A 20745-nucleotide genomic window follows, 5' to 3' on the forward strand; every position below is an offset into this window, starting at 1 on the left:
CATATATATCATTTTCCTTGCCAGAGGAAGAAAATGGCTTGGAAATAAGTATTTTCAGTTTATATAATTTTAAAAATTCATATATTTTAATGTGCAGTGATTTGCCATTGCAATTTTGGATGCTGGTGGGGAAGCACCGTGAAACAGCTGGGTGGTTGGTCAAGTTTTCTCACCATTCTCTGCGTTTCCAGACAGAGGCAGCAGGACTCCATGGTGCTTCTGTAGTGTGAGAAAACGTTGTAGTAGGATGAGACCGGAAGGGAGATGAGCTTGCAGAGACTCAGTAGATTTACTGAGGCAATCGCATACAACTAGTCTTTGTATCTTTCTGTAAAACAACTTCCTCATCCCTTGCGCAAGGAGAGTAATATATGTGAGATGGCACCACAAATGCAGCATTATGCAATCTAAATATAATTTTTTGGTGCCTTTTTCTTGCAAGGAGGACAGTGTGGTACCATGTGAAAATTTTGCCACCGGCCATTGATACAAAGCCTCTCAATATTGCTGTGATTTTAAATGAATACATAGCTTCTTGGCATGTTAATAATTTTATCTTGGTTCAGGCTAGTAGTTTTAACTGCTACTCTTTGATTGTGTTTCAGAACAGTCAAGCATCAAATATTGGAACTGACATCTGAATTAAAGAGTGTGCTAAAAATCTCTTCCTTTTTCAACTATTGAAACAAACTAAAATGGAAAACTGACTAAAGGAGGTAAGTCCTTTTTTCTTATTCTTCTATCATTCTCCTTGATCTGTCTCTGCATCACTTATCACTTTTATTCATTTTTCTCCAGATTTTCTTGTAAAAGGCAGGAGGCCAAATGATTGCAAATTCTGAACTGCTCTAGTGGAAATGAAGGTAGCTTGATAGCTTGCTATTTTGGCTTAGAAAATGATTTCTATGATAACTCATCTTTGTACTTATCTAAATGTGCAGGCTGCACCATTAATATCAGGTGTCTTTCAAAGTTGTCATGAATGATTTTCATGTGTCTGACATGAACATAAAAATGAAGCATTAAACCTCAATGTTGAGTAGAGCCCCATAGGACTAGATTTGCCACAGCTGTGGAGAGAGCATAGAGAGTATGAGAGGAAAGGGTTGATTTGGCCTGGAGCAGTATAAGGCAAGAGAGGGATCAGAGCCAAAAATTAAGTAAAGAAGACAACATGAGGGAGTGGTTGCGGCATCTTGGATTCAACATTAAAGTGGCCCAGAGAAGCTTTGGTAGCAAAGAACTTCCCTTTACACAGTTCTGCAGCTTTTTTTCTTAACACAAAGACAGGACCTTACTGTCCTGGTAGACATACTGAAGATAAGCCAACCTCTGGCATCTCTGCCTCTTGAACACAAAGCGAATAGTGGTGAAATGTCTACATGTAGTGAACTTTAGGTATTTCACAAAGCTGATCATATTGAGACATTAAAATCAACAGTTCCCTATGCTGTTTCTCTATTACCATATGACAGACTTAAACATGCATGCACTAGGGAGAGTATTTTTAATTTATATTTCTTTTTAAAATGGTGGTCATGCTGCTTATGATTTGATATGATTTTAAAAGTAACTCTTAGAACTATGATAATTCTGCTGTTTACAGGTCAGTAACAAGCAATATAAGTATAATGTTATATTAATATATTAATTATATAATTGGCTATGGGTATATTGGGATGAGTTAGGTATGATACTATACTTCAATTTGCAAATTTCCCGGGAGTGTAAGTTTAAGATATTGAATAAAATGTCTGGAATACTTTTTGTATCACTCCAAAGTGATCTTTACTTATTGTTTTCCCTCTATGTAAAAAATTTCAATGGATATCTCACTTAAAAGGCATCTAAGTTCTTGCAGTTAGAGTGTTATCTAATTACCCAGCAGTAGAAACAGCTTTGTATTTTAGTAAACTTACTATAAGAGGAGAAAATACCAATGCTGCTGCAACATTTCCATAGCCATAAAACTGTATCCATGATGACTTCTTATACATAATAAATATGCTTATTTGATCCTGTATGTTACATATATAGCATGCATATGTGTATTTATAGGTTGCAAGTAAATATTTCTAAGGTTACGTATATATTAGAAAAAGTGGTGCATTTTCTTTGCAGAATAGGACTTGGAATTAGCATATATTTTCTGACAATGTAAACTGATAAGGTCAGTTCAACTACCTTTGCTTCAGTTTGGCCATCTGTAAAAATCTAAAACTTGATTGAAATGGTAGTACGATGTTTGCAATGATGTGATTTTCTCAAGTAAAAACTGGATTTTTAGCTTAGGAATTTGTTTTTCACAGTAATACATTTACTTATTACTTATATGTATTTATATCAATCACTATGCATTTTCATACACCAAGAAAAAAAAAAAAAATGTATCCTCTCAGCTCCCTGTGGTTTGAATAAAATTACTATCTCCAGAATTCCGAATGTTCAGTTTCTTACAACTGTGCTCAACTTTGCCTGTTCTGTGCACCTGGATTTGGGCATGTGTCTTTTTGAAGGACCAAGGATGTTAAGAATGATGCAATAAGAATATTATTAAGACTGTGTGTTCACCTCTGCAAAAATTAGGAAATACGTATTGTCAGTTCACATGCATCATGACAGATGTTTTCCAGTAACAATCTCATATCCAATTTTGCTTGTATTTTTACTTGAAGTTCACCTGAGTATTGGTGATTTCCTTTTATAATTATTAAGTAAACTTGTGATTTAGTTATGTTATTAAATTTCATCCTTCTTATGACATTTTATAGACTCTGCCTGTTCAGTTGATCCCCCCAGTTCCAGATAGGGTATTTAAGATCTTGAATAGGGCATTTGTAGGTGTATACAAACACACACGCTCCTCCTTATCACAGAATCGACAGGGTTGGAAAAGACCTCAGAGATCATCGAGTCCAACCCTTGGTCCAACTCTAGTCTGTTTACTAGATCATGGCACTAAGTGCCATGTCCAATCTCAGTTTAAAAACCTCCAGGGACGGCGAGTCCACCACCTCCCTGGGCAGGCCATTCCAATGCCTGACCACTCTCTCTGTAAAGAATTTCTTTCTAATATCCAGCCTAAAATTCCCCTGGCAGAGTTTAAGCCCATGCCCCCTTGTCCTATTGCTAACTGCCTGGGAGAAGAGACCAATCCCCACCTGATTATAACTTCCCTTCAGGTAGTTATAGAAAGTGATGAGCTCCCCTCTAAGCCTCCTCTTCTCTAGACTAAACAACCCCAGCTCCCTCAGCCTCTCCCCATAGGTCTTATGTTATATATGTTATGTTATATAGCAACCCTCTGCTTACTCAGAATCAGCAAAGGCACCACCACTTGGGGGGCAGAGTAGAAACTTTTTTCACTGAGTATTGGGACGTGTAAAAGGTAATTCTTTCAATACAGATGATTGTTTGGAGAATGCAGGAGGGAGTGGTTTTTTATTGTAAATACACTAGGGTTTTCTGAAAACTAATCGATTGCTTATAAAATGAGGGAAATGCTGGGGGATACATCAACACAAATGTGACCAAAACGCTGTTAGAACTCACAAAAAAATACCATTCATTTTAGAATAATCTGAATGGACAAAACAACAGAAGCTAACTAGTCCTGTGAGGATACAGATGCTTCTCAGAAGAAACACCAGTTTCTGTGAGGCTTCCTACCCATTTATTGCTCTTCTGTGAAGGGGACATTTTGCTTGGGGCAAAAGGATGTGAGGTAGGGGCATAAGCAATCTTTTAACAAAGGAATACAAAAGAAAACATTATGTCATTGAAGAAGGTATTTTGACTACTGATACATTTATTAGAAATAACGGGGTGTGGTCCATTTATTTTCTTAAGGAATCAATGTATGTTGCTCTATTGTGAATTTTGTTCAAGAGACATGCAGATGGAGTTTAAATATGCCATTAAATCAAGACATATTTATATTTATCAGCAGGGAGATGACTAGGCTTATGACTAGGTTTGAAAAATTCAGATAAGGAGAATCTATATGAAACGTGTTATGGACGCAGAAGAAATTGAACTTTAATGAGGGCAAACAAAAGGAATATAATTAATCCTCTTCAGGGAGAATGTATGAAAGAAATGGAAATCTTAAGGTCTGCCTGTCTTATTGGGAGATAGGGTAGTGGATGTTTTGTATGATCTAATTATGCAGCAGGCTCAGGCTCTTCAAAATATTCTTCCTTAGGGGAAAAGGACACAAGACATAGAGAACAAATTAACAATTAAAAGATATTATGATCTTTGATGCAGTACAAGAGGAAGTGTAAGGTATTTTACTAATGTTCTTGTGAAGGTAACAGCTGTAATGAGAAAAATTAGAAGTGTTGCCTCAGGTAAAGTACAGTGAGAAGGCACAAAAGCTTAGATGAGGCAAAGGTTAGTGTAATCAAATATAAAATAAAAACAGCTTTTGGATGCTAATTGAAACCTGATCATGACTTGCTTGGGGTTTTTTGAAGAAAAACTAAGACAAGACTTCTTCTTATAGCTTGAATGGTAATTCCCTGATTGAATATACAAAGCCTATGAATTAGAGAAAATAAACTTAAAAGACAATGAGATAGACAGGTGAATTGTCTTGTCTATTAGATAAAATGGGAAATTTCAAATGAAAATGCATTTTATATGCTTCCTTGGCTACTTATGGGAGAACCAAACATCAAAAGAAAAGATAGGGATAATTATGCTAAGCAACAGTATGTAGACACCAAGAAAGACATGATAAAATGTAAAGAGCCAAATGCATTTTTGCATCCATGGCAAGGTGGAGTCCAGGGAATATACGTAATGTTTTGGGATTAGCTTCGTACTGAAATTATTCCTAACCACTCCTTAGATTTGAATGCTGTAGTGACAACAATAATGTCATAACTCTGAAAAATCATGATCTGTGCAGGTATAAGGGAAATGTTGTTATAGTATACAGGTAGAGAAAATATCAGAAACTGCAGATAGAGAAGTGCCGAGATATAAAGTGTTGTATCAAAACTTCAATTTCTATTCATAAATAGGGAAACAATCATTAATAACTAAAAACTACAGAGACTTTAATAACCAGAAACAATAAAGACTTATCTTTGAGTAATAAAAATTGCAATAAATTTGCTTAGGCAGGTTAAATATTTAATTGGGGAAAAAAAAGAACAAAATAAAGAGGAAGGTTGATATTCAATATAACTAAGGCCATCATTTTGTCTTTATCAGTCTGAACAAAATTTCATTTCATCACAGCTAGCAGAAATAGATAACAATTCCTCACAGCTATAATCATTTTTTTAATATAAATTTGTTTCAGAAATGCACCTTTCATCTCCTGCCTTTTGACAGTTGGTGTCACCCAGTTATTGATTGACTGAATTGTAGGAGAAGTTGTGGTCCTTCTTCCCATGCCATCATCCCGTAAATCAAAATTCTGAAAAGGTTTTTGACAGCATGGTATGTTACCAACTGTAACAGGATTCTGCAGGTGGCAGCTTAATGCATTACTTGGGCTTACAAATATGAGAGGGTCACCTTTCTATTCCAAATATGGCCACTCTAGCCCATACTTCATTAAGGCACTCACATTTGACAAAGGTGTTGAAAACTGAAGAGATTTTGGAAGAAGCCACAAGATTGGTTCAAATGAGACTAAAAATAATAGCTGGTTTGATTCAGTCTTTGGGGAGTGAATAGGGGTGAAGTTAGAAAAATATCTTCTTACTGTGGAAGGCAACAAAATACTGATCTTCTGAGACTCACAAGCGATGACAAAAATATCCTGTATATGTAAGTTAAACCTAGAAATGGAAGCAAAGTGCATATTTTTAAGCAGGAGTAAATACACATTGGAACGATTTACCAAGCAGTGCTGTGGATTCTTGTAACTTAAAAAATATCATTTGGCATTAAGGCTAGGATTGCTGAAGCAATTTAGGGAATTAGATGCTCAAACATCCTTGAAATGTACTCATTAAATTTACCAAGATCTCTTGGGTTCCTCTAGAAATACAGCAAAGCTAAAAGCAATATGCTGCCTCTGATTTACAAATGGGGCTTGGTCCAAGGTGTTGCAGAGCACTGTGAGATGGTCCCTGATGGGTTACACAACAGGTCAGACTGTGTTGTTCCACTGGCCTTTTTTGTTCACAGAGTCAGCTCATTTATTTAGTTGTATGTGAGAACAGCTAAAAAATGTTGTGACCTAATAGGAGCTACTTGAGATTGCTGTTGAAGTACTTATACCCCATCTGTTTAATAAGATTCACTCATGTTGCAGTAATGGGATGCTATTCTACCTCCATTCTTCTGCTGCTGGTAGGGAAAAGACCAAAAGACCAGGCTCATGTTCATGGGTGTCACGGAGCAGCTGAGCAACAGTTGTTCTTTCTGGTTGTCTTTCAGCAGCTGATTTGATTGCCCGAACAGGAATTGTCAGTCACGTTTCAGGATCTCCTCTGTGGTCTGAGTGTGTTGACAAGATAGATGTATTATTTCTTGGTTTTCTGTCATATTGTCTATATAAAGAATTTGCTTCAGACCGTTGTCTCTCACTAGGAAAACTTTGATCTTAAATGAGTGAGTCTGGCTGGCTTGATTTTACCTCCATGAGAATTATATTGAATTAGGGTCTACATAGACATATTAAACATCCAGTCATGCACCAGTACAAGCAGTAATTTCACTGTCGCTGGACACTACAGCCCTTAATGTAGAAATTATCTATTTTCTTTCCTTTTACACTTCACTGCCTAGTGTCTGCATGGCTAAGAGCCACCCATCCTGTAAACCAGATCTGTAATCAGTACAAATACTATTTACAAACCCATTTCCTAGTATTATTTTTCAGAGATATGCATCTGACATAGGATGGTCATGAAGAACAAAGTAACGCTCATCTATGGATGAGGAAGATCACTGTATCCCTTGAATCAGAGCTGGGTTCTTTCCTGAGTGTTTTGTACTCACAAAGCTGAGTTTTGTAAGGCTCTAGAAATCTCAATTCTGCCTCGTGAACACTTAGTATAGAGCAGTAACCTAGAACATGGAGGTTTTAGGGCTTTTTCTTGACTCAACAGGTTTTTAAACTTACCTTTTATTGTATAAGAAAACAGACATGTCGGCCCAGTGTTAAAAAGTCAGGGTACAAATGATTGTAATTTACATAAAAGTTAATTGAGTTGAGTGTAACATGCAAAGATAAATAAGTGCTTATGCAGTTGTTGACGTATCATAGATATTTTGGAAATTTGTTTATCCAAGATGTCAGTGTGACAAGAAGGTTATAATACTAGTTTGTTTGGGCTGTATCAGTGTATAAAAGCTATTTGTCATCTTTATGAACTATATATCATTATCAGAATAAAATGATACTGACTGTGGAATTTCTCATTGTTATCATGTAGATCTTTCATGTGGTCTATCAAGTCCAACAAAGAGATAAAGCAATATGTATTTCAGACAAATTATTGATAAGAACTGCTGTGTGTTTTCTTCACACATCTTATAGTTTAGTTCAAGTTTAGTTCAGTTTAGTTTAGTTATAGTTTAGTTCAAACTAAATAGCAGCTGTTGTGATGTCCAGTGCTGGAAAATTAATTGTAAGGCAATTTTAAAATATCTTATATTTTTAAAGTCAGGACATTTCAGCAAGGTACTTCAGTTGAAGGTATCCATTGCACAAGCAGTTGATTATTTCTTGTTAGTGACTGAGAAACTGAAAGTGCAGAATGTTAGCAATTTGTGGGGTTTGGTTTCTGTAAGTAAACAAGTAATAATGTGAGCCAAAAAGTAATATATATCTTTGTTAACTTCAATAGCTTTATTATACATCAGTTCAAATTATATATTCTAATGTTTCCCCGTGTCTCAGGGAAGTGTCACGCTTTCCTGTAACACTATTGTGATTTTGGCTTCAGAGCACTGCATGAAAATGCCCTCTGGTCTGGAGGGTACTTGGCTTCCTGGTGGATAGACCTTGTTAAAATTAGATTTTAAACACAGTAAAAATTGAATTGTGCTGTTTTATGATAAACTAAGTTCACTTATTGATTTAGCCAAATGAGTCTGAGAAATGCTTACACAGAGTAAGTCATGTAACTATTATATCACATTTCTTTATATTACATTATATATGTGTGGTTATGCGTATGTCTGTATCTAGTTTCCTAAAGCATTTTGTGAAAATACCAAATAAATGTAATTTTTGTCTTTCTATCTGATTTTAAAATGTAACTCAGAAAGTGTATTCAAGGAGATGAGTCAACCTAGCTGTCCCAGGAGGTACAAACTGGACTGATTAGATCAAAATATATTTTCTTTGATATGTGATGTGGAATCTGTCCAAAAGCAAAATAATACTGGCAAGACTGAAGGCACTCAGTATGAACTCAAGAAATAAATAACACCACTGGTTTGAAATATGACTTTAAGTAACTATGGAGATTCTTAGATTTAAGATCAGGAGCAATCTGACATGAGAGATACATCTAAGCAACTTTGTAGGAGGTACAGCTGTTTTAATTCACCAGCAATAAGCAAGCTATGATACTAAAACCAGCACCTCCATGCAGATGCTTTTGAACTCTTGTAGGATTGTTCTTTTTCCAGTGGAAATTTTTAACAAGGATGAACTTTGTCCTGCAGCAAGATTTCTGATCTGGCTTTGATCCTTTGATACTTGGTGACACCAGTCAGGTTTCTTGAAGTATCATGACAAGAGTTAGTGTCTTAGAGCAACAATAAGCAAAGGAGAACACGCTGTGGGGAAAGCATGACAGAACCAGACAGAACACAGCATAGTTTTAGAAATTACCTTATTTGACAGAGCATCTGGTTTAGGTTTAGACAAATTACTACCTTGAGACTGTTTGGGTAATGAATTGATCTCTTGTTGAGATATCAATATCCTGAGTATCTGACAAAACAGAAAATAATTGCTGTATCCTACTATCCTTCTACTACAAGAATTTGTTCATCCTGCGCTGCCGGACTGTTGTAGCCTTCAACAACATGGTGGGTTTTTTATTTTTGTTTACTCATCTTTACTACACTTGATATTATGGTAAGATTGTGTGCTTGTAGAATGTCTTCTCCAAGTAATCGTTTAGCTGTCAGGGAACAAGAGAAAATCAATAATACCAATACTTGTTAGTTTGTAAATACTAAATTAAATGTTTCTTATATTAAGTAGCTCTCACATGTACAGCTCTGTATTGCTATTGTATTTTCATTATATTTATTTACTCAGTGGTTTCCTAATATTTAAACAAATTAATCATAATGAACTAAAAGAAAACCTTTTCTTCCCTCTTTCTAAAATGTTAGATTGATTACTTTCTGGAAACACATACCTAGCATAAATTTAATTATCTGGTTTCATCTTAGATTAGGTACTTGATTTGTAATTAAAATCCAAATGGTAAAACAAATTGAGAATGACAAATATATTTTATTGAATCAGTATGTCACTGTTTTCCTGTATTACAGCTGTTCTGTCTCCAATGCTGTTTCATTTGATTTACTAATTATATACACAGTATTGTTATGTTGTGGTTCTTCATAATAATTTGGGTACTTCGTCAGAGGTCCTTCTTCATTAGAATGATTGAAAAGGACTGGTGGAATAATTTGTATTTTTATAGTTACTGAGAGTTTATACTGCTACAGAGTCTATCAGAGTTGTTTCATTTTCTCTGTGTTTGAGAAATGAAAACCTATTTATTTTCTGTGAGGAAATCTTGAATAAATGTAATGCTTGTTTTTTACAGAGATGTGATATAGTGTTCTTTTTAACCTCATGAAATGAAATGTCTTCCATAGAGAAGCTGGACCTCTGTGCAAAAGAAGGAAAAAAAATCTGACTTTGAAAAATTGCTGGTTTTGGTTATCCTTCTAAGTGCATAATATTTGCTATATTTTTATTCATAGCTACAGTGGTACTAAACCAAGGGAAAATGCATGAGGCACAAATGCTATGTTGCCTTCTTTCAGGGACACAGAATGCAAATTTGTGGCATATTTTTTCAGACTTGATTTATACATCAAACATTACTCTGGAAAATCCTGATTAAATTTATATGAATTCTCTTAATCGTTTCAACAATTTTCCCTGCAGTTTTTTAGTAATCCTACTTACCCCTAAAAAAAAAAATCTGTGAAAGCTGAGACTTTCATATCCTGGTCTGAATAAATATTATTTAGATCCCAAAATCTCTCTATCTATATTGATATATATATTACTTTTTTAGTCTAAAAAATCTACCTGTTTATATCTAAGATGGCAACATTTCTGTGCAGAACCTATTTAATCAGTTAATTATACTTTGCTGTTCTAGTCGTAATAATAATACTTGATACCCTGACACACATTAAGCAATTAGTTTTCTCCATATTCTTCTAGTGTGAGGAGTTATCTGAGGATCTTGAAAGTGGAGGCATCTCCAAGAGGAAATGTATCGTTTATGGCAATTTTAGAGGGCAGTAGGTGTATCAGGACAGCAATTTTGCTGTGGACAACAGAGCTGGTGTTTGAGTGATCCCTGTCCCTTTGCTACGTGGGAAGATGAGAGTCCGTGGTGTTTGAAACACTTCTGGGAAATGGACTTGGATTTGCACTGGGGAAAACTTAGTGGGCTTCTAACAGCCTTTGATTATTCCCACTGATGCCATTAAATCCAGGTGTTAGACAAGACACAGGTAGTACAGTGTTTCTACTGTTGTTGATTTCTGTTGGCACACTTGTCTCCCATGCTCTCACTGTGGGCTCATGTCTGAGGAAATCTTTTGTTTGATAGAGCCAAAGAGGACATGTTCTACAGCGCGCGAGTTTCTCCGGGAAATAAATCTGTTGCTGAGCACCGTTAATTCCCACCTGCCATCATCACTTAACCCACAAATAGCTTGTGTCAACAATGATGTTGTAATTTTTGTTTTCAAATTTTATAGCTGAACTTCTGCTTGGGGATATAATGTGAAGGTTGGTAGAGGTGTGCGCTCACTGGGAAGGCTGTTAGCTCAGAAATTTTTATTCTTTGGTCAGCCAAGGATCATCTGTTAATCTAAGCTTGAATTAGTGTTAAATTGGACTAGAAAAATCAGCAATGTAATTGATGAATGTTATTACTTAGCATAGTATAGTGTTATTTGTTTCATTATTTAAATTATGTACATCTATGCAGAGACTGTAGTTGATTGAAATAAAATAATAACATCTATAAATACTATTTTTTCAATGCATATGATGTTTAGCTTTTCCTATAAATGAATTATTTTTTTGTTAAAATGTGATGTTACCACCTGTTCCACCAATTCTGAAATGACCATTTGATATCAGACACAAGTCTATTTTGCTGCATTATGGATGCTCTAATTAAGTTTCATATTTTACTTTTCATTCTCAGTTCTCAAATGCTTCCCATGAGTGGTGTTAGTCTGGGTGCTATGACTGAGTACATCTCACCCGAGGTGACCAGGACCAAGTTACTGGTTTAATCTAAGTTGTTTAGGGTCTGTCTTTAGGTGGTGAAAATAGCACCAGCAAATAATGGTTTTGACCAAATCCCTAAATGATGAGGACAGATTACTGTCCCCATACTGTTCATATATATATATATATATTTATACTTATATATATTTATATATATATAAATATTTTATATATATGCTGTTTATATACTTATAAAACACACAAAAACCCAAACAAAAACCAATCAACCAAACAAAAACCCAATCAGACCTGCGGCATCTATTTTTCATACCTTGGCTGTTCTTTAGAATAGAAATTTTATTATTATGTATTCATTTTTTTCAACAGTCAGTCATATTTCTCAAAACCGTCTTTAGTCCATGTGAAGTGCAAGAAGGCTTGTACTGTAGTATCTGATGTACATTGGCGAACCTCGGTTTGTAACATAAAATGCCAGCATTCTTCAAATGTCATCTTTGGCCTCCATGTGGTTTAAGCAAAAGGGTTTTTCTCCAATGAGTTATCTCCCCAGTGCATTTTTCTGATTTTGAGAATAGGAACGTGTTTAGTAGGCATTTTATTTATATTCCTTCCCCTTGGCCTGAAAGTCTCCCAAATATTTACCTGCTCTGCATTCTTTCTCCTTTCCGTCCTCCTGCCTGTTCAGAAGTTAAGGAGTTTGGACTAAGTGCTACCAGTTACCCCAGTCTTTTCTGTTCACAAGAGAGTCTCCTTGAACTGCTTGTGTCTGGCAGCAAAGGCTGTTTTTTACTTGCTTCGTACTTCATCCCAGTAGGGATGATTCTTCCCCTAGAAAAGGATTGTCTGGGTTATGAAATTTGTCCTGTAGCCAGTTCTAACAGCAAAGAAGTCACCTGGCTTGAATTACAGCGACAGGAGAAATGGGTTTGCAGAGGACAAGAGCATTTGCCATTGCTTCAGCCTGTTACATAAAAGAATTCAGGGTTGCCTTTTTATTCAAAACAAAACAACAACAATAACAAAAACCACAAACAAACAAAAACCAACAACAACGACAGAAAAATCTCGCCAGATTTAAATGGAAATATATGTTTCCTGTTTAGCAAGAGAAAGTCTGTTTATAATAGAAGAATAGGTGGACTTCAGGGAGCAAAAAGACTCCCAGGTGTATTTTTAAATATCCTTCTTCATAAAATACAACTTCTTGTACAAAAGTGCAATCAGCTGTTTCTTAACCCAGAATATAAACAGGCCTAAGGACCTACAAGGCAAGGTTTGCTCTTCTGGTTGTCTGTAATCATCCCCCTTTTAATTGTGAAAATGAGATAATTACTAATTTCACCTCTTACATTACTCATATGTAATCTCAGACTGAAAAACTGTTATATGCATTTCTCACAATATTTATGTAACTAACTGTGATTTTTGCAGACCACTTTACCTTCCAGTAGGAAATATTAGTACCAAATACATCATGTATGATTTGTTCTGAAATTTGCATAATCTGACAGAATGTGTTATTCAAATTACAGCTGCAGTGGGATGTAGTGCTTCATAGGCCTTGGGATGGATCGGCAGGGTGCTGGGCAGGAGGCTGTGGTGGGGTGTGAAGTTTGCTCTGCCTGCACTTAGCAGATTCCTTTTTTTCTGGACTTCCATGCTAGAAAAAATGAAGCATGTGTGTGTTCATGCATGGGGTTATACCCTTGTCACAGACATCACAGACCTCTATCTTGGAAAATACATTCTGTAGAGATAGGTTTTCATTATTAATATTTTTATACTGGGATTTTTCTTACTGGTGCTTTTTCTATTTCCATTATAGAGCAAAACCTATGTGATAACATACTAAAGCTGTCATGTATCGATACTCAATAGAGAATTTATAATTTAGGTCCAAAACCAGGACAACTTAGCAGTTTGTGTCCACAACTAATAACTACTATAATTCTTGACCAACTACCCCAAAATAATAATTTGTACATAGGTAAAAGTATCCTAGTTTTTCATTTTTAACTTGGTATTTATTTTGTTTGTATCTATTTTCTAAGAACAACTCAAGCACAGATTTTTTTTTTTAATTCCTAGCTGGCAGAAAGGCAAGGAAAAAGGACTTACAGATGTTATATAATCTACACTTGTATATAATGTATACACGTATATTCTGTATAGGTTGCAGTGCCTAATCATTTGTAATTTATTGTGTCCTTCCAATTTTCCATATTATCGCAGTTTGGGTACCAAATGTCACACTTCTGCAATGTGCAAGCAGGCAACATCCCTGCTACTATATTTAGCCCTTTCACAAGTTGTAAGTTAAATGCATACTTATGGAATGTGTTTATATATTTTAAAAAATGCAAAACCCTCAAGTGAAAATAATTACTGGATAACTACTGTGAATAAAGTGAATGAGGAGTAAGAGTCACACAGACCTTTCTCAAATTGACTTTCCATCACGTTAGGGAGAATACATATGACCTTTATTCTTTGGCTGCTCCATTTCCAGTGAAGATAATAATCTACTTTTAACTGTTTCATGCAATTAATGATACTCTTGGATGGTCTATAAGGGATTAATTGGACAGCTAGATAACATTTACTTGCAGGGTAAAGTCTTCTAACAACTGTAAACGTAAATTCTGAGTGAATTGCTATTGTTTTGTCAGTGTTCTTCAAAAGTCACAAATACTTTAAAGGTTATTTTGTAGCTACTATTTCAATATAGGGGAGATGTTTTGTAGTCTTCATATCAAGAATACATTATTGACTGAATACATGCAGTCTCAATTCTTTGCATATTTCTGAGAAAATCCTTCACTCGAAGCATCAGCTCTAATTCCTTGAGTTCTATCACTGTTCGCTGACTTTTATCTTGCTTCTAAAATCAGTTTCTCTACAGTGGTTCTACTTAAAGGGACTATTAAAATTCAGAGTCACTGAATCATGCAGAGCAAGAATGTGCATGCATCATGCAAGTTAATAAGGAAAGCAGTTTATACGAGCAAAGAGTGTCTTGTTATATACAGATCTAATCAGAGAGCTTTTTCAAAGCGTAGCTACTTTGTTTCCACTTCACAGTAGAACTTACGTTGTAATTAATCAATTATTAAAGTATTAGATAATAACTTCTAAGATGGGTAATTAGTAATTAATAATGTTATTCTGCAACTTCAAATTACTGTGCATAGGAAAACAATCTGGAACACACAATCTGTGAAAATAAAGTTGAGGGAGTGATGCTGCGCTGCCATAGACTGGAAACTGGGAAAGCTCTCAAGAGGCAGGAAAGCTAAAAAAGATATTTTCTTGCTTCATTAACAACTCGTAAAACAACTTTTTGTCCTCAGTAGGCACTCAACTTCCATTTTTGTGAGAAGTGTCTTACTCAACAAGCATGATAGGTGGACCATAGTAACATATGCACAGAGCAAACTAGAGTCAGTAAATGTGTAGGGAAGAAAAAAGTAAGGTTAGTTTAAATGCTCATGTCAATACAACTTAGGTAGCAATTTTTCAACAGAGTACTTGTTCCATAGTAACTCATCTTTGCAAACTGAACAGACTGGGAGAGCCAATTTCCTGAAGAAAATCAGAGGTTATAGGATCCTAATATCTAAAATAATAAAAAAACAATCCCAGATCCTTAAGTGAAAGGATGATGGCAGGATCACAAGCCCTCGTCAGGACCATTTATTAAAATAATCAGTCTCCATGGTTTAGTACTTTTGTTGCTACTGAATGAAGTAAGTTTGTTCTTAAGTAGCAATCCCTCTTTCTTAGGCATTATAGAAGCCACGTGCTGACATTCTGCTAAGGCATGAACGTCATTCTATGTCATTTTCTTTTTTCTACACTTGGATGGTTTAAAATCAAAGAGTAAGTGAAGGCCGTGATAAATTTAGTGCATCTTTGATATTTCTTGGGAGGAAAATAAGTGTGTTCCAGAAAGAGAGAGGAGGGGCACTAAACATGTAAGAAATCCTGGCCATCTTAGAAATCTTAATGTTTTTGCATTGTTTTTTAAAAAGGGTCCTTGTGACAGTAGGATACATGAATCCCACAGTGCAAATATTCAATTTGTTTCTGAGTGAGAGCTAGAAAGGTAACGAAGAAAATGAAAGAAATAGTTTATAGAATTTACCATCATTAAATGTTTTTTTCTTATATGAGAATCAAGTAAAATTAGTGTACATGCATTAACTTCCAGGCTTGATCTGGAAACCTATGAATTTCAAGGCGTTTGATTAAAAAAAAAATAAAATAAAATCTCCAAAGGATCTTTGCAAGATTTTTCTGTCACACACTGTGGTGCAAATATTTCCTGAGGATTTTGCTTTGGCCCAGGGTGCATTTCTATTAATCAGCAGTGCAGGTAGTGTGACAGAGGTCCTGTCTGTAACTGTAAGTTTTAATAAAGGCCTCATCTCTTTTTATTTCCCCTGGTTCTCATTATGAAATCAAACTGGATTTCTTTCCATCAAGGTCTATGAACATGAAGCTGTAGACAAATTTCCTTTAGTTTAGAAAAATACTGGTACCGTAAGAGTATGATCTGATGATGGCCTACATTTCTTGCCTCCCCGTTCTTAAACTCTTTTACATCTTCATTTCTTCTGTTATGATATTTAAGTAACCAATTTTGGGGGGATCAGTCTACTGTTCAGTCACTTTTCCTTGAGCATATGCCCCACATCACCACTTCGATCTGTATCTTTCATTTCTTTACTCTTTATGCTGGCTCTGGTTTTCCCTTTTTATCTCTGTATGATACCAAATACAAGAAATAAATGCAAAATACTTTATGTTGATAAATTTGAGGATCTTTAAGACAGTCATAGATACTGAAAGCTGCAACAATTTGCAAAATAAGGAGTACTGTAAAGAGACACTACCAAATTCCACCAAAACACATAGAATTTTTGTATAGCAAAGCCTCTCAAGTTACCTACTGTAAATTAGGATTGAGAGACTTGTATATTCACTGGAAGGATCCTCTGTGATATTAGAGTTAAGCTTTTTCCAAAAATTAACATCCCAGAATGCACGTGCCTGTGTTACTTATTCTGATCTGTGGGAAAATCAAAGCTCTTGTTCTTATTGATGCAATAAGTTTCTGAGTCTGATCGATCCTGTTATCACTTCTGCTGAATTGTACCTTATCCCACAAGTTGATGTTGATGTGAACAGGAGCAAGTTCTGTTTTACCTGTGTTAGTGTCATTTTCATGCTGAACAGACATATTTATGTGGTTACAAATTCGTAGCAAGCTCATTACAGAAAATTTTACAAAGATTGTCAAAAACAAGCCATTATCTTGTATTCTTGATTTTTTTTTTTCTTGCAGTAGATACTATGGGCTTTATTTTCTTCAAGTAGTGCATCATAATCCTCGCACAGTTTGAGGGTTTTTTTTGTCATTTCGAAATCCTGAGTTCAGTGTCAAACTTAGAGTTTGGTGCTTGAAGATGGAAAATGTTCTTAATTTTTCACCCATGTAATAGTTCTGAACCTGCAAGTGTCTTCCAGAATGCTTGTAACAATATATAGGCTCATGAGTATTATAAACTCCTGTTATGGATGGAAGTGCATGAGTTTATTTTTTCTAAGGGTATTCTAATGTGCCAAAATTGTGTTTGTACTCAGGATATGTTTTGCATATCAGACCAAAAATAGCAATATCTTGAAGCTTGAAATCTTTGATAGGAATTCTTTTCTCAAAATAGATACTTTATAGACTAGTTGGTCAATCTTATGTAAAGAACCACAAATCTTACATTGCACTCCCTCTACTGTATTTTTCAGTATGACACACCCAAAGTTCAAACCAATAATTTTATGTTTGGTTTGTTTTGTTTTTTATAGCAGGTAAGATGAGGAAGTTTCTGGGTGGACTATTTTAGCAGTCTTCATTACAAGTTGAAAAATATCTATAAATAAGCAAAGTTTTAATTAGATAATTGTGACAAAACAAGACTGCCAGAATTGTGTCTTCTTTGCCTGTGGGCTTCTACATTAGCAGTTGAACAACAAATCTGAAAAGTGACAGAATCAAATCTCAGCAAAATAAGTTGAGATAAATTGTGTACTATTAGCTGTTTTTCTATCCCTGATAATTCACTGCCTGATGGAAGTTGGTCAGCTAGTCTTCTGTTTTCCAAGCCTTTTTAACCTATGATCCTTGGATACTCACAGTCAATAGACAACTCCAAGTAGGTCTAGGAAAGAACACTAAGAAAAATAAACTTCTTCTCAGCAGGCTTTTATTTAGTATGTGAAGGACTGTACTCTTCCAAGAAAGCTTTGAAGCACTGAGAAACATTGAAAACCACAGGTCTGAAAATGAGGAGGAAAAATAGAAAAATATGCAGATTGTTTATTTTTATTTCTTTGCATCACTGTAGTATTATTTTAAACTGTTTTTTTCATGCCTTGTTTCTAATGGAAGTCCGTATCTGAATCATTGTTCATGTCCTGGAATGGTCTGCTACCTTATGGCAAAATTACTCAGGGCAATATTTGGACCCCTGCGAAGCTGCTTTTCCTTGCAGATGAAATGAATTATGGCAGTCAACTATCTCTTTAACGATCTTCTGTTTATTAACAAAGAAGATACAGAAAGTTTATTTTTTCTGAATGTAAGAATAACAAACAGCAAGTAATTTCCTTGTCTGAAATGCCATCATTGCCTTTTCAGCCTGCTCTGTGTGTATCATGGATTTATTTTTTAACCTCTGTACAAGGACACATATTCACAACTTCTCTAGATTCCTGCTGCCTGACCCTTGGCTTTTGCTTGCTGGTGAATTCTGAAGCTACAATTTCATAATATAAGGTATTCTATAATGGAGTAGTTAAAGGAATTTTTGCCTACTCCATCATGCAGACCCAATTGTTTTGTTGCGACAAGAAGTTGACTTCACTGTGACACAGCACTGGGATGAATGCCCAAGTTGGGTTTGACACTGAACAGTTCAATCTGGTGGGACTGTGGCTTGACATTGCTAATATAGTGACAACGGTATCTTACCAGGTTAGAAGTCCATTTAGCTTTGTATGCTGTATCTTGTCTTCAGCCATGAGGAACAGCAACTACAATAGGGAAAAATACAGGACTAGGACAAAGCATACAATGAGACATTCTGCTCAAAAATCTTCTCCCATCCTCTAATAATTTAAAGATTAGGGATTTAGTGAGACCAGTTTCATATTTGTGTTGACTAGCCTATGATAGATTTTTCTGATGCGCCATATTATTCAGAAAATATAATAATCAGTCGTTATCTGTTGATCCTCTTTATGCTGTTTGACATTTGATAGATGTCCATTACACCCATGCTGCACACAGTGTAGCAATGTAGCCTGTATCATCACCACCTGAAAAAAAACACCTCAGCCCCCAGGAACCTAGTAGTTGTCTTGGTATCTCAGCAATCTGCATCTGTTGACTTCACATCTGCAGCTCCATACCAGACCTTCAATGAGGCATCCATTTAGTCTCAAGGCAGGAGAACTATCATACCATCATTAACATCTAGAATGGTTTGAGTTGGAAGGAACCTTTAAAGGTCATCTAGTCCGACCTCCCTTGCCATGGGCAGGGACATATTTCACTGTATCAAAGCCCTGCCCAACCTGACCTTGGACACCTCAAGGGATGGGGCATCCACAATCTCACCTCCCTTATCACTAAAATTTCTTCCTTATGTCCAAGCTAAATCTACCCTGGTTTAAAACCATTGCCTGTTGTCCTATCACTACAGGCCCAACTCTCAACCTTTCTTCTTAGGGGATGTCAAACCTGCCTGCTTCAGGCAAGTCTTTAGTTAGCTGTAGGTTATTCTTAACACATCAGCATTTTTCAGTGCCTGGGAGTTAAAAGTATATCCAAACATACACCCTCAGCTGTCCTCACAGCCCTTGCTTTTGTCTGGGAAGACTAAGCTGTTATTGTTATTTTGTAAGTGCTCTGGGAATATTGCTTCATGTTAATATTTCTAGGGAAGCTCCCATTTTCTTTAAGTGTGGGACATCAGTTGTGTCTTTAATTCCTATAGACTTTGTAAAATTGGTGTGAGCCTGCAGTCTGATTTAATTGAAATTTGCTCTTGTTTTACTGTGCTTCGTAAGGGTCCCTTAAATTATGGTGAAGGGTCAAAATATATTATGAAATAAATTTGGTTTCTGGGGGTGAAGCACAGTTAGTGGTTTCATCCCTGATGCAACAGAAAGAAGCATTCTGATGCATCAGCTGATGCTGGTGCAAGTTGTCTTTCCTTACACAAGCTGAAGACATGTAGCTTTCAATTAAAATCAGGTATTTATGAAGGCAGTCACACCTGTGGGTGAACTAATAAGTTCTCATGCTCCCTACTTTTTTAAGAGAGTCAAGTTGATTCACTAAATAATCACTCTCTTGATTAAAAAAAAAAAAAAAAAAAGCCTAACACTTGAAAAGGCTTTGAAAGAATTTAAGTAGCTTATTTTTTCCCTTTGGAGGAAGCTCCAAGTCTTCCATTTACTCATTTTAATCTATCATTCAATTGCACCCAAGGGCAAAGTGTCATTTCTGTGTGCTTCAGTAATTTTGTACAGCACACTGAGAACAAATAAATATCAAGTGACTGAAGCCAAAGTGGATTTCATGCAGGAAGCTGTTTCCTTCTCACCCCATACATTTTTAATAGAGATTTTCTTGATTGGGTAGTAAGTAGACCAGCCCTGGATTTTAGAAATGTGTTTATAATAGCAGTTGATACAAACCAGAGGTCAAAAATGTTCTCAGAACACACTGTTTTTTCACCAGCTTACAGGCAATGGCTTGATAAATATCCGGATGCGGTAAGTGAATTGCCTCACAAATCAAAAGGATCTTCCATTTCAGTTTTACAAAATATGATCTTAGATAATAAAATCTGTAGTCAGTTCTCAGTGTTGTTTTAAAGCCTTGTACTGCCCAGAATAATGATGCAGAATATCAACAAGATCCTAGAATTCAGTCTTATAAATTATTGGTTTTAAATTTAGCCAATATTTTGGTTATTTTCAAGGCTTAGAACAGAGCCTTGAATCGAGCTTAACAAAGCTTATTAACTGATATCACTTTTCTGATAAGTAATGTATTATGTTATTTGACTAGAAGCTATAAAACATTTAAATTAAGTAACAACATTTAGCATGATAATTATTTTAATAGGATACCATGATACTAAAATTATAGTGTTTGTTTGTTGAACTGGCATTTCATGTTTCGTAGTACTATGGAAACAATGAGTGAAATAAAGAAGCTCATTGAAGAT

At 35.5% G+C, this 20745-nt stretch overlaps 1 protein-coding gene across 5 annotated transcripts in view; it reads left to right on the top strand.

Annotated features, from left to right (window-relative positions):
* Positions 1-20745, top strand: part of DLGAP1 (DLG associated protein 1) — a 410661-nt gene that overhangs the window by 154958 nt on the left and 234958 nt on the right. For all 5 annotated transcript variants that reach the window (XM_065053243.1, XM_065053244.1, XM_065053242.1 and 2 more), the window contains one exon: positions 606-716. The gene's annotated coding sequence lies outside the window, so the exon portion shown is untranslated. The remainder of the gene's footprint in view (positions 1-605; positions 717-20745) is intronic.

The sequence above is a fragment of the Columba livia genome, chromosome 2, assembly GCF_036013475.1.
Source record: "Columba livia isolate bColLiv1 breed racing homer chromosome 2, bColLiv1.pat.W.v2, whole genome shotgun sequence".
NCBI classification, from domain to species: Eukaryota; Metazoa; Chordata; class Aves; order Columbiformes; family Columbidae; genus Columba; species Columba livia.